This window comes from Hemitrygon akajei, unplaced genomic scaffold (genome assembly GCF_048418815.1).
Source record: "Hemitrygon akajei unplaced genomic scaffold, sHemAka1.3 Scf000080, whole genome shotgun sequence".
Lineage (NCBI taxonomy): Eukaryota > Metazoa > Chordata > Chondrichthyes > Myliobatiformes > Dasyatidae > Hemitrygon > Hemitrygon akajei.
This window is the reverse complement of record NW_027331966.1, coordinates 3,798,965-3,810,688: the sequence shown is the minus strand read 5'-3', so window position 1 is coordinate 3,810,688 and position 11,724 is coordinate 3,798,965.

Genomic DNA, 11,724 nt, shown 5'->3' with positions numbered 1-11,724 from the left:
AGTTGTGGGGTCATCATATGAAGAAAGATCAAATGTGATAACCCTTTCATTTAGAGAATCGAGGACTGTGAGGTGAACACATTGAAATGCACAACATCATTACCGATTGAACCAGGGATCCCAGTCTCTGAAAAAGGGGTTGGACGCCTAGATTATATAATAAAACCCATATATTTTTTAACTTTACCTGCTCTCCCAGTTTTATGCTTACCCTGGTCCTTCACACCCCCTTACTCCTTAAAGTTCAGCCCAGTTGCAACAGTCAGCAATTCATTCTTTTTGGCTTTTCCTAATGCCTCAGGGTTTGGCGCTTCCAGAAATTTATCAGTATCCATTGCTGCTGATTTCCACACACAAATAAATCAAAAGGGATTTCCCCAGTCAAATCGATAATTAATCGATCAATAGCCCCCAAATTTGTTATGAACCATAATGCTTTAGAAACAAGCCAGCAGCAATAGACTACACCTGGAGTCTGGTTTTGATGTTAAAACCACTATCTTTAATATAATCTACTTATAAAATTTCAACTTAAACAAGATAAACGGAAGTTAACAGTGTTATGTATATATATATATATATATATATATATATATATATATATATATGTGTAAATATAACTCCCAAACTATTGAGCTCAAGGGAAACAAGGCTTGGAGTCTTGAGATGGTAAAGTGTGAAAGTTCAGTTCATCCACAGAATAGATGATGAGAGATATTTGTAATCCAGGATAAATGTCAAGTGAAGGCAATTATGTCGAATTCCACAGGTTCTATAGTGGTAAAATGAGAGAACAGTCACTGTAGATTTTATCTGTCATCATTCCAAATCCACATATGAATTATCACCGAAAGTGACTTGTCACAAGGGGTATCGTCTTCAAATGAATGACCACGCCACACCCAGGCAAGGGTTAACACATCAGTGGTCTTCACAGGATACCCCAAAACAGATTCACTCCAATGGATCAGACAAGGTCACAACCACACATTTGAAGTATGGTGAATTGATAATTAACCTACCATTGTGGGCATAGGAAAGTTCTAAACAGTGACCCTGTGGTGAACTACATATACCTGTCTGGACACCCCCCCCCCCTTGCTGACTGCTCCTGTGGCTCCTCTGACTGACCCCTGTATAAAGGCGATTGGAGGCACAGCTCATCCCTCAGTCTCCGGGATGTGTGTGTTGATCTCTTGCTGCTCTGCTGCTGATAAGTGCTCTATCTTCCAGCTAATAAAAGCCCATATCTCGCCTCACGTCTCCAAGAGTTATTGATGGTGCATCAGACCCTTGGCCACCAGTTCCCCGGTTTCGATCCTTCCGTTTCTCCTCCTTCGTCTCCGTCTGACTCTGAGTGTCTGTGTCCTTCGTTAAAACTAAACAAGCTGCGAGCGATGTAAATAAGCTGCAAGTCAGACTGATTCACCTTCTTAATCTCTGTCTCTCTCTTAAAATGACAGTCCACAGCAAATGAAACCTAGGGATTCATAACAATGGCCACTCCCCATTGTGAACCTGCTGATGTCTCTGCAGGGTGGAAGATCGAGTGAATCTCTTCCCACATTCTGAGCAGGGGAATGGCCTCTCCCCAGTGTGAACTCGCTGATGATTCTGTAGGGTGGATGAATGAGTGAATCTCTTCCCACATTCTGAACAAGTGAACGGCTTCTTCCCAGTGTGAATTCGTTGATGACTCTGTAGGTCGGATGACCGAGTGAATCTCTTCCCACAGTCTGAGCAGGTGAATGGCTTCTCCCCAGTGTGCACTCGCTGGTGTCTCTGTAGGGTGGATAAATGTGTGAATCTCTTCCCACAGACTGAGCAGGGGAACGGTCTCTCATCAGTATGAACTCGCTGATGACTCAGTAGTTGGGATGACTGTGTAAATCCCTTCCCACATTCTGAACAGGTGAATGGCTTCTCCCCAGTGTGAACTCGCTGATGACTCTGTAGGTTGGATGGATCAGTGAATCCCTTCCCACAGACTGAGCAGGTGAATGGCTTCTCCCCAGTGTGTACTCGCTGATGACTCAGTAGTTGGGATAACTGAGTAAATCCCTTCCCACATTCTGAGCAGGTGAACGGCTTTTCCCCAGTGTGAACTCGCAGATGACTCTGTACTTGGGATGACTGAGTGAATCTCTTCCCACAGACTGAGCAGGTGAACGGCTTCTCCCCAGTGTGAACTCGCTGGTGATTCTGTAGGGTGGATGAATGAGAGAATCTCTTCCCACAGACTGAGCAGGTGAATGGCCTCTCTCCAGTGTGAACTTGCTGATGACTCTGTAGGTTGGATGACCGAGTGAATCCTTTCCCACACACTGAGCAGGTGAAAGGCTTCTGCCCAGTGTGAACTCGCTGGTGACTATGCAGGGTGGATGAGTCAGTAAATCCTTTCCCACATTCTGAGCAGGTGAACGGCTTCTCCCCAGTGTGAACTCGCTGATGTACCAGTAGGGTGGATGACTCAGTGAATCCTTTCCCACATTCTGAGCAGGTAAATGGTTTCTCCCCAGTGTGAACTCGCTGATGTCTCCGTAGGTTGGATAAATGAGTGAATCCTTTCCCACATTCTGAGCAGGTGAATGGCTTCTCTCCAGTGTGAACTCGCTGATGACTCTGTAGGGTGGATGAATCAGTGAATCCTTTCCCACATTCTGAGCAGGTGAACGGCTTCTCCCCAGTGTGAACACGCTGGTGACTCTGTAGGTTGGATAACTCAGTGAACCCTTTCCCACATTCTGAGCAGGTGAACGGCTTCTCCCCAGTGTGAACTCGCTGATGTCTCTTTAGGTTGGATGGATCAGTGAATTTTTTTCCACATTCTGAGCAGGTGAAAGGCCTCTCCCCAGTGTGAACTCGCTGGTGACTCTGTAGGTGGGATAACCGAGTAAATCCCTTCCCACAGACAGAGCAGGTGAACGGCTTCTCCCCAGTGTGAACTCGCCGATGTACCAGTAGGGTGGATGACTCAGTGAATCTCTTCCCACAGACTGAGCAAGTGTATGGCTTCTCCCCAGTGTGAAGTCGCTGGTGTTTCCATAGGGTGGAAGAATGAGTGAATCTCTTCTCACAGACTGAGCAGGTGAACGGCCGCTCCCCGGTGTGAGCTCGCTGGTGAGCCATTAGGTCAAATGACTGAGTGAATCCTTTCCCAGAAATTCAGCAGATGACCGGCCTCTGCCCAGTGTGGTGTGAACTGACTGGTGCGTCCACAGGTGGGAAGACCAACTGAATCCTTTCTCACACACAGAACAGATGAATGGCCTTGCCCAGTGTGAACTTGCTGATGTACCTTCAATTGAGATTACCGAGTGAATCCACTCCCAGTGTCTGAGCAAGTGAACGGCCTTTCTCCTGTGTAAAATGACGGGCGTGCCAGTTGGTCAAATGACCGAGTAAATCCCTCCCCACAGTCTGAGCAGGAAGGATGGTCGATTGAATCCCTCGCTCCACTTCTTAAATATCTAGACAGAGACAACAAAACTGCTGTGCCGTGTTTGAGCTTCCTGGAGACAAATTCCATCTCATTTTTAACCTGTAAAAAGATTTACAAAATCCATCAATCGGTTTAGGACAACATTTCAGATGAGATTACTTGAGTTGCCAAGCTTTGATCTGGTATCACACTGTTACAGTGAGGTTAATCCCAAGTTGGACAGATAAATACTGGCAGACCACAGTATGTGCGCTTGCAACACTGTGTGTCAGACAGAGTGGTCAGCAGCACTGGGGCTCCACAGGGGACTGTCCTGTCTCCCTTTGTCTTCATCATCTACACCTCGGACTTCAACTACACCACAGAGTCTTGCCATCTTCAGAAGTTTTCTGATGACTCTACCAGAGTTGGATGCATCAGCAAGGGAGATGAGGCTGAGTACAGGGCTACGGTGGGAAACTTGTCATATGGTGTGAGCAGAATCATCTGTAGCTTAATGGGAAAAAGACTGAGGAGCTGGTGGTGGACCTGAGGAGGGCTAAGGCACCGGTGACTCCTGTTTCCATCCAAAGGGTCAGAGTGAACATGTTGGATGATTACAAGTACCTGGGGATACGAATTGACAATAAACTGGACTGGTCAAAGAACACAGAGGCTGTCTACAAGAAGGGTCAAAGCCGTCTCTATTTCCTGAGGAGACTGAGGTCCTTTAACATCTGCCAGATGATGCTGAGGATGTTCTATAAGTCTATGGTGGCCAGTGCTATCATGTTTGCTGTTGTGTGCTGGGGCAGCAGACTGAGGGTAGCAGACAGCAACAGAATCAACAAACTCATTCGTAAGGCCAGTGATGTTGTGGGGGTGGAACTGGACTCTCTGACGGTGGTGTCTGAAATGATGATGCTGTCCATGTTGCATGCCATCTTGGACAATGTCTCCCATCCATTCTATAATGTACTGGTTAGGCACAGGAGTACATTCAGCCAGAGACTCATTCCACTGAGATGCAACACTGAGTGTCATAGGAAGTCATTCCAGCCTGTGGCCGTCAAACTTTACAACTCCTCCTTCAGAGTGTCAGACACTCTGAGTCAATAGGCTGGTCCTGGACTTATTTCCACTTCGCATAACTTATTAACATTTAATTATTTTTGGTTTTATTTTGCTATATTTCTACTCTATTCTTGGTTGGTGCAACTGTAACAAAATCCAAATTCCCTCGGGATCAATAAAGTATGTCTATCCATCTGAAATCATCTCCTGACTGGGCAGAGTGCTGGTATCTGGAATGACCATCAATTCTCTGATGTTCTTCCTGTCTCTATAAGAATGGGGCACTTTTGCCATCTCCAATTTGTACCCTGGCTCAGTTTGACTCTCTCCATTAGTATTATTCCCTGTTCCTGCTGAGCTGCATGGTTGTCTGGCCCCACAGTAATAGAAACAGTCTCATGCAAATAATCTTTCTTGACGTGCATCTGGGATTTTCTTGTATGTATTATTAACTTAAAGTGCCACATTTTTAATGCCATATACAAAATTTCTGCTGAGATGACGTAGAGTAAATTTTTGTATTATTTCAGGTTCTTGTCACAGTCATAGAAAATTACAACACAGAAACAGGCCCTTTGGGCCAACTGGTTTGTGCTAAACTATATAAACTGCCCACTCCCATACCCCTACCATCCAGGTACCTACACAAACCTCTTAAATGTTGAACTTGAGCTCGCATGCACCACTTGTGCTAGCTGCTCATTCCACACCCGGATGACCGTCTGTGTGAAGAAGTTCCCCTCATGCTCCCCTTAACGGTTCACCTTTCACCCTTAACCCATGGTCTCTTGTTGTCGTCCCACCCAATCTCAGTGGAGAAAGCCAGCTTGCATTTACGTTATCTATGCCCCTCTATCGTAATCAAATCTCCCCTCAATCTTCTACATTCCAGGGAATAAAGTCCTGACCTGTTCAATCTTTCCTTATAATCCAAGTCCTCCAGACCTGGCAACATCCTTGTGAATTTTCTCTGTACTCTCTGAAACTCTTTTACATCTTTCCTGTAGGTAGGTGACCAAAACTGCACACAATATTCCAAATTAGGCCTCACCAATGTCTTCTATAAGTCAACATAACATCCATCTATCGTCAGTATTTGGTTCATCAGAGCCAATGGGCTGAAATCTTTTTTTCTGCCTCTATCTAACCATGATACCACTTTCAGTGAATTAAGGACTTGTATTCCCAGGTCCCTTTCTTCTATAACACTCCTCTGTGCCTGACCAGTCACCGTGAAAGACCTCCCTTGGTAGGTCAGACCGAAGTTCAACAACTCAGACTTGTCTGCATTAAATTCCATTTTCCATTTCTCAAACCATTTTCCCAGCGGGTCCAGACCACACTGCAAGCCATGATAGTCCTCCTTGCTGACCACTACACCACCAATCTTCGTTTCATCTACAGATCTGCTAATCCAGTTAAACACACTATCATATAGAATACTGATATAGATGACAAACAACAACAGATCCAGCACTGATCCCTGTGGCACACCACTAGACACAGGCCTCCAGTCAGAGAGGCAACCATCTGCTACCACACTCTGACTTCTCCCAAAGATGGAGTCTCGTTCAATTTACTATCTCATCTTGAATGCTGAGTGACTGAACCTTCTTGACCAGCTTCCCTTATGAGACTTTGTCAAGTGTCTTGCTAACACTTTCCTGATAACTTCCTCGAAAGACTCTATAAGATTGGTTGGACATGACCTACCATGCACAAAGCTATGCTGTCTGTCCTTAATCAGTCCACATCGATCCAAATACTTATATGTCCGGTTCCTGCACATAACGTCACTACTGATGTCAAGCTCACCAATGTACAATTTCCTAGTTTATTTTTAGAGCCTTTCTCAAACAGTGGAACAACATTGGCTGTCCTCCAATCCTCCAGTACCTCACCTGTCGCGGAGGATGATTTAAATATCTGTGCTTGTGCCCGGACAGTTTCTGCACTTGTCCTCCGCAGGATCCCAGGGAACAACCTGTCAGGCCTTGGAGATTTATCCACGCTAATTTGCCATAAGACAGCCAACAGCTCCACCTCTGTAACCTGCACAAGGTCCATGAAGTTGATGCTGCTTTGCCTCACTTCTATAGACTCTGTGTCCATCTCCTCTGTAAATACGGATGCAAAAATAATCTGCCCATCTACTTTGTCTCCTCATATGGATTACCATTCTGATCTTGCAGAGGATTAATTTTATCCCTTGCAATCTTTTTGCTCTTAACATATTTGCAGAATCCCTGAGGATTCTCCTTCACCTTCCCTGCCCAGGCAAGCTCATGCCTTCTTTGATTTCTTTCATATGTGTTCGCTTGAATTTCCTGTATTTCATAAGTACCCCATTTGTTCCTATCTGCCTGTACCTGGTAAACACCTCCTTTTTATTGATCTGGGAGAGGAAAGCCAAAGGGGTGATAGATCTGCATGCTGGGAGGTGGGGGTAAGGGGGGTTAAACTAAAGTTGCAGGGGGAATGGGAGCCTGAATAACAGAACAGAGAGTGGAGAGGTTGTGGAGACAGATGTTGTTCAGTCCTCAGACAAAGTCAGGAATGAAAACGTTGAGCATGGTGCAGTGAATATGCTGAGCCCTGTATATTTCAATACAAGGAGCAGCGTAGGAAAGGTAGATGTGTTCAGGGCATGGATCAACATCTGGAATTAAGATACTAGGATCTGGCAACTGTGGACTGGGACAGGCTGCTTTATGGCAAAGGTGTGCTTGGTAAATGGGAGTCCTTCAAAGCCAAATTTTTAAAGTACAAAGCGGGTATTTGCTTCTCAGAATAAAAAGTGAAGTTAGAAACTGTAGGGAACCTTGGATTTCAAGAGATATTGAGACCCTGGTAAAGCACAAAATGGAATTGCATAACAGGGATAGGCAGGCAGTTTCTTATGGAGTATAAGAAATGCAAGAGAACACATAAGAAATAAATCCAGATGGCTAAAAGAAGGCATGAGGTTGTCCTGCAGAAATGATAATCCACAGGGATTCTCGAGATAGATCAAGAGCAAAAGGATTGCAAGGCACAAAGTTGGTCCTCTGGAAGACCGGAATGGCAATCCACGTGTGGAGCGAAAGCAGATGGGGGAGATCTTAAATATTTTTTTCATCTCTGTTTACTCAGGAGATGGACAAAGGCTCTATGGGAGTGTGGAAAAGTGTCAATAAAATCATGGACCCTGCACAGATTAAAGAAAAAAAGTTATTTCGCTGTTCAACGTAGAACATAGAAATCTACAGCATGTTCTGGAGTATTGTGTGCAGTTTTGGTCTCCAAATTTGAGGAAGGACATTCTTGCTATTGAGGGAGTGCAGCGCAGGTTCACAAGGTTAATGCCTGGAATGGCGGGACTGTTATATGTTGAAAGATTGGAGCGACTGGGCTTGTATACACTGGAATTTAGAAGGATGAGAGGGGATCTGATTGAAACTTATAAGATTATTAAGGGATTGGACATGCTGGAGGCAGGAAGCATGTTCCCACTGATGGGTGAGTCCAGAACTTGAGGCCACAGTTTAAGAAGAAGGGGTAGGCCATTTAGAACAGAGATGCCGAAAAACTTTTTCACCCAGAGAGTGGTGGATATGTGGAATGCTCTGCCCCAGAAGGCAGTGGAGGTCAAGTCTCGGGATGCATTCAAGAGAGAGTTAGATAGAGCTTTTATAGTGGATTCAAGTGATATGGGGAGAGGGTAGGAACGGGGTACTGATTGTGTATGATCAGCCATGATCACAGTGAATGGCGGTGCTGGCTAGAAGGGCCGAATGGCCTACTCCAGCAGGTACTGTCTATTGGCTATTGTTCCAGGCCATTCAGCCCACAATGTTGTGCCAACCATGTAACTTACTCTAGAAGCTGCGTAGAATTTCCGTAGTGCATAGACCTCTATTTTTCTAAGCTCCATATTCCTATCTAAGAGGCTGTTAAAAGACCCTATTGTATCTGCATTGACCACCGCTGCTGGCAGTGCATTACACACACCCACCACTCTCTGTGCAAAAAAAAATTAACCCTGACATCACCTTCGGTATCTATTTTCAAGCACCTTAAACCTATGCCCCCTCAAGTTAGCCATTTCAACCCTGAGAAAAAACTTCTGACTATTCACACAATCAATGCCCCTCATCAACTTATACACCTAAAAAATGCACTAAACAGAGACAAGGAAATTATACATTGCATTGAGGAATTGTTAGAAGTATAGAAGTTATTTTTTTTTACACAGAGATTGGTCAGTGCGTGGAACAGGCTGCCAGCAGCCCTGGTGGACGCGGAAGCGAAAGGGTCTTTTAAGAGACTCCTGGACGGATACCTGGAGCTTAGAAAAGTAGAGGGCTATGGGCAAGGTAAGGATATGTTTGGCACAGCTTTGTGGGCCAAAAGGCCTGTATTGTGCTGTAGGTTTTCTATGTTCCTGTGTAGAAAAAACATAAGGGCATAGAACGGGTAAATTCAAGCAGGCTTTTTCAACTGATGTTAAGTGTGATGACAACCAGAAGTGATGGGTTAAGTGGGGAGGTGAAATTTATGGGGAACATGTGGAAAACCTCTTCACTGAATTGGCCGTGAGAGTGTGGAATGAGGTGCCAGCACAAGTGGTGAACATGAGCTCAATTTCACCACTTAAGAGAAGTTTGGATGGGAGCCTGGATGGTTGGGGTATGGAGGGCGATGGTTCCAGTGCAGGTAGTTGCATTAGACAGCTTAAATGTTTTTTTGGCATTGACAAAATAGGCCAAATAGCCTGTTCCTGTACTGAACGTCTCCCCATTTCTATGACAGAGAAGCTGGCCAAACTTGTTTGGAAGGGAAAAGGTAGGAGTGACAGAGGAGCAGCAATGGCTGGAGTTTCTGGGAGCAATTCGGGAGCTCAGTGATCAATACATTCCAAAGAAGTGGAAGCATTGAAGAGGCAGGAGGACACAACTGTGGCTGGATAAGAAGACAAAGCCAACAGAAACACCAAAGACAGGGCAAACAAAAGAGCAAAAACTATTAGGAAGCTTTTAGAAACCATCAGAAGCTGACTAAACAAAAAGTCAGATGAGCTCAGGGCACGGCATTATGATACTGTAGTCATTAATGAGTCTTGGTAGCACCCAGCAGTCTGAGACATTTAGAGGAACAATATCTGAGGCCTCAATATCTTCTGAAAACCACGGTTCCCCGCACCGGTTACCTTACAACTTGTATTCTGGCAGGCACATACAAACTCTACACCCTCACTTCTGAAGAACTCCCACTTACAAGTACTCCTTTTCTAGAAAAACAGCCTGTCCCAATCCACACTTGTTAGATCTTTCTGATACCATCAGAATTGACCTTTCTCCAATTTAGAATCTCAACCCATCATCCAGCCCGCTTTTTTTCCCCATATTTACTTGGAATCTTATGTTGTTACGATCGCTAGATACGAAGTGTTTCCATACACTAATTTCAGTCACTAACAATGGATAATTTCCTAACAGCTTATTGCACACTTCTACGTCGGGAATTCTATGTCCTGATTAAGGGCACATTTGACAAACTCTACCCCATTTAGTCCTTATATATATAAAAAGTTAAAATCGCTTACTATATCAACCTTTGTTTCTTAGCATAGCCTGCAATCTCTGCAAAGTTTGTTCCTCTAAATCTCTCAGAGTGTTGGGTGCAACCAAGTCCCAATAATGGCTACAATTCCCTGTCCTGAGTTCATCAGGCTTTCCTACGATGCTTCTTGCATTGTGAAAGACACAGCTCAGCACAGTCATTGCACCCTGCTGAACCTTTTGTCTGCTGACTCTATCTGAGTTCTGAACAATGTCTGTCTGGTGTCCAGAAAGCAACCTCTTCCTCAATGTCACAAAAGCAAGGGAACTGGTTGTGGACTACAAAAGGAATGGAGACAGGCTAACCCCTATTGATATCAATGGATCTGGGGTTGAGAGGGTGAACAGCTTTAAGTTCCTCGGCATAAACATCACCGAGGATCTCATGTGGTCTGTACATACTGGCTGTGTAGTATGTGGCCGTGCACCTCTGTCACCTCAGATGGTTGAAGAAGTTAGGGATGGGGCCCCAAATCCTAGGAACTTTCTACAGGGGCACAATTGAGAGCATCCTGACTGGCTGCATCACTGCCTGGTATGGGAACTGTACTTCCCTCAATCACAGGACTCTGTAGAGAGTGGTGCAGACAGCCCCATACATCTGTAGATGTGAACTTCCCACCATTCAGTACATTTGCAAAGACAGGTGCGTAAAATGTCCCAAAGGATCATTGTGGACCCAAGTGACCCCAACCACAAACTGTTCCAGCTTCTACCAACCGGGAAACGGTACCGCAGCATAAACACCAGGCCCAACAGGCTCTTGGACGGCTTCTTCCACCAGGCCAACAGACTGATTAATTTATGTTGATACATTGTGTTTCTGTTATAACCACTGCCCTATGTACAAACCATTTATCATAAATTACACATTGCACATTTAGATGGAGAAGTAATATAAAGATTTCCACTCCTCATGTATATGAATGATATAAGTCAATTCATTTCACCCACTTCACTATCTATTCTGGCATTCTGACTCCAATTCCCCCCTGCAAATTTAGTTTCACCACACACCCTCCCCACCACGCACTAGCAACAGCTAGCCTTACCACTAGAATATTAGATCTCTGCTAGTTTTAATTTCCGAACATTTGACTTTGCTCTGCCAGGTAAACTCCCCCAACAGTTTATAAAGTGGTCTACCAGTTGTTGTATGAGATGGCCCCAAGAGTACTCTGTGATGGCTATTTAATCTCATTCCCCTTCCTTACTCTCACCCAGTTTAATGTGTCCTGCACCTTGGGTGTAACTCACCTCTCTTGATGTTATAACTATTACCCCCTCCAACTCCTAGATGATCCAGAATTCATCCATTTCCAGCTTCAGCTCCTTAAAGTGCAGGGTTACAAGCTGCAGCTGGATGCACATCTTGCATGTGAGGGTATCAGGGGCACTGGAGGTCACCCCACCTTCCCACCAGTGTCCCATCTAATTTGTAATGACCGGTGTGCTGAAACGCCTTGTGCTGTGCAATTATTACCCACTGACAACAAGACGTCCACACTGAATTTTAAATAGGGAGGTATTTCTTTTAACAGCTAGCAAATCACTGTCGATAAGAACTTTGATCTCCTCTGGGTTTGATCGAGTTCATCTGCACTCTCACACAAACTATGTAACAGGCCT